The sequence below is a fragment of the Arvicanthis niloticus genome, chromosome 5 (assembly GCF_011762505.2).
Source record: "Arvicanthis niloticus isolate mArvNil1 chromosome 5, mArvNil1.pat.X, whole genome shotgun sequence".
NCBI lineage: Eukaryota > Metazoa > Chordata > Mammalia > Rodentia > Muridae > Arvicanthis > Arvicanthis niloticus.
The window spans coordinates 87,623,066-87,627,039 of NC_047662.1; positions in this window are offsets into that span (position 1 = coordinate 87,623,066).

Below are 3,974 nucleotides of genomic sequence, written 5' to 3' on the forward strand. Positions count from 1 at the left end.
TCTAGAGGTATCACTATCTGTGACTTCAAGTTGTACTACAAAGCAATAGGAATACAAACTGCATGTAACTGGTAAAGTAACAGACAGGTTGATCAAGGGAATTGAAGCAAAGACCTAGAAATAAGCCCACATACCTACACTTGATTTTTGACAAAGAAGCCAAAACCATACAATGGAAGGGAGAGAGCATCTTCAAGAAATGGTGCTGGTCTAACTGAATGTTCACATGTGGAAGAATGCAGATAGATCCATATTTATCACCCTGAACAAAACTCAAGTATTGTGGGGAAGGAACCTCGCGGGCGGGGGGGGGGGGGGGAGACTCTCTCAGGGCGGTCTGGCATCAGGGCTTCCCGCGCCGCCATTGGAGGATCCCACATTCACGCAGCTGTCGGTGGGCGGGCCGGCGGTTGCATCGGCAAGGTTCCAGGGTTCCAAAATGCTGGGAATCAGGCGGAGAGACCATGGACACGTGGAGTCCGGTTTTCCAAAGCTTTTATTGTTCATGGCATGGTGAATGGACGCAAGTGGTACGCGCCCCCCCCCCCCCAAAAGCCAGGGGAGACCAATCTTATAGGGAAGGGAGAAAGGGGAGGGAATAACTTAATTAGCTACGGCCCTGGCCTTTTGATAATTCATTAATATTTAAATCTCTGGAGGTGGAGACTTGTTAGTCACACTCTCTACCTGTCCTACATGATTGAAGGTAACAGGTTAAATGGAGTTACCTCGTCCAAGGCCCAACAAAGTACAAATGAATCAAAAACCTCAACATAAAACCAGACTCACTAACAGAAGAGAAAGTGCAAAATATCCTTGAACTCATCCGTACAGAAGACAACTTCCTAAACAGAACACCAATGGTTCAGGCATTAAGGTTAATTAATAAATGATGGAACCTCATGAAACTCAAAGCTTCTGCAAGGCTAAGGACACTGTCAATAGGACAAAATGACAGCCTACAAATTGAGAAAAGATCTCCACCAACCCTACATCTGACAGAGGGCTAATATACAAAATACATAAAGAACTCAAGAAGATAGACACCAACAAACCAAGTCACCCAGTTAAAAAATTGGTTACTCAGCTAAACAGAATTTTCAACAGAGAAATCTCAGTTGGCCGAGAAACATCTCTAAAGAAATGTTCATCAGGAAAATGCAGATCAAAACAACTTTGAGATTCCACCTTACATTCATCAGAATGGCTAAGATCAAAAACTCAAGGGACATGCTGGAGAGGTTGTGGAGCAAGGGGGAACAGTCCTCTACTGTTAATGTGAGTGCAAACTTGTAAAACCACTCTGGAAATCAATTTGGTGGTTTCTCAAAAATTAGGAATAGTTCTACCTCAAGACCTAGCTACATCACTCCTGGTATAGCTCTAACATCCCATAAAGACACTAGCTCAAGTATGTTCGTAGCAGCCTTATTCATAATATCCAGAAACTGGAGACAACCCAGATGTCCCTCAACTAAAGAATGGATACAGAAAATGTGGTTCATTTACACAATGAAACACTACTCAGCCATTAAAAACAAGAACATCATGAATTTCACAGGCGAATGGATGGAACTAGAAAATATCATCCTGAGTGAGGTAACACAGACCCAAAGGACATGCATGGTATTTACTCACTTAAAAGTGGATAATAGCCATAACGTACAGGATAACCACGCTATAATCAACAGACCCACAGCCAACATTAGATGGAGCTCAAGGAGTCTTATGGAAGAGTGGGGAGATGGATTAAGGAACCAGAAAAGGACAAGGACTCCACAAGAAGACCAACTGAGTCAACCAACCTGGACCCTTGGGGCTTCCCAAGAGCTTGAATCACCAACCAAAGAGACAGCATGGGCAGGACCTAGGCCTCCTGCACATATGTAGATGAACAGCTTGACCTTTATACAGGTCCCTCAACAACTGGAGCAGGGGCTGTCCCTGAGTCTGTTGCCTACCTGCCTGGCTGTGAACCCCCATCCCCCAGATGGTCTGCCTTGTCTGACCTCAGTGGGAGAGGTTGTAAGTAGTTCTGCAACAATTTGATGTGTGAGGAGGGTTATAGTGTGGGGGGCTAACACCCAGAGGGGGAAATCCCCTTTCACAAAGGAGAAGGGGAGACTGGAATGGGGTGAGGATGTGTGAAGGGTTACTGGAAGGAGAAAGGGGGCTGATACTGAGATGTAAAGTGAATAAATAAATTTAATATAAAAATGCATACATGATAGTGTGCAAAAAAAAAAAGATGTGCTTTTATTTCTTCTTCTAGCTCTTTTACTGATGCACCTTTAGGTTGATTTCATGTTTGATCTATTGTGAATAATGTTACAATAAACACTGGGTTGGTTCCATGTTTCAACTCTTGTGAATTATGTTACAATAAACACTGGGTTGATTCCATGTTTCAACTATTGTGAATTATGTTACAATGAATACTGGATGCCTGTGTCTCTGCAACACACTGACTTTGGGCCCTTGAGAGATATTATATAGTGATGAGGGCTGATGACTGATGGATTGTAAGTTCTCTTTTTTATTACAGGGGGAAGTACCATGATGTTTTTCTCTAACAGTTGTGCTAGAGTTCCTGTCCACAGCCTTAACAATACTTGTTACATCTTGCCTTTGTGATAGTGGCTGCCCTAACAAGTATCAAATAATAGCACTCTGCTTTTGTTGGCTTCTTTCTTGAAAGTCAACTGGTAATCATTTGTTTATTCAGTCTTTGGTTGACTGGGAAGGATTTCTTGAGCACCCAATATTTGGAGTCAAGGAGCTGAAAAGATTGTGGAGCTGAATAGGTTTCCCAAGGTCTTCCTGTCTATCAAGGTCTAGCCCAGTCATACAGGTTCACTGGAGAATGAATGAACAAGAATAAACACTGATAAACCACTATTAGCAGTTCAAATGGAGAAATATTTTTTAAAACAAATCAAAAAGATAAATCTTGGTGTGGTGACACATGCCTTTCATCCTAATACTCAGAAGACAGGAGACAGAGGCAGGCAAATCTCTGTGACTTTGAGTTCAACTTGGTTCCAGGCCAACCAGGGTTACATACTACAACGAGAGAGAGAGAGAGAGAGAGAGAGAGAGAGAGAGAGAGAGAGAGAGAGAGAGAGAGAGAGAGAGAGAGCAGGAAAGTCTGTGTGTGGTTTGTGCTAATGAAAGTGGGAGACTCAGCATCTGAGTTATGGGGTTAGCTCAAATAAAACAGAGAAAGGAAAGGCATCTATGGTGAGGACCAAGTAGCCCAATCTATTATATAAATGGAGACTATAAAGGTTCAAAGGGGAAAGCCGAGGGGTCTTGGTATCAGAATTTATAAGATCCTAAAATTTGAACTTTAGGCTGCATGTAGTTATTAAAGATCCTAGAATAAGAGATGACCTTGACCGTGGCTGTACTTGTAAGGATTAAACTCAGGTCAGGCTGACTCCATAAGTAAGCTACCTGTGGGGTTTACTCCTCAGACTGTATGCACAGAAGGGCTTTCCATTAGGTTTCGGGCAACTCCTGTGCTGTGTTGAGTTACTTTGAGTGAGAAACCTCTGATGTTTCACTCTGTGCTGGTCTCTGTAATGTGCTGAGTCCTTGTGATTCCTAATCTTGGTTGTTAGCTTGACTGGATCTGGGATCTACTAAAATGCAAGCCACTGGGCATGTTTGTGAAGGACTTCTTTGATCAGATTATTTGAAGTTGGAAGATCTACCCTAAATGTGGGCCAACACCTTCTGGTAGTATCCCAGACATAAGGACATGGAAGAAAGTTTGCATTTTAACTATTTCCTCTCATGTTTGCTTGCAAGTTCATCTATCCTGTTGCTGCAACTGGTGTTAAATCCAGCTTCTTTAAGGTTCTGACACGGAATAGAAGCCAGTGGTTCTCCAAGAATCCTCCGGGCCTTCAGCACCAGATTGGGGCTTCTGAGCTATCCAGTCCTCGCAAATTGAGAACCTACCTAGATTC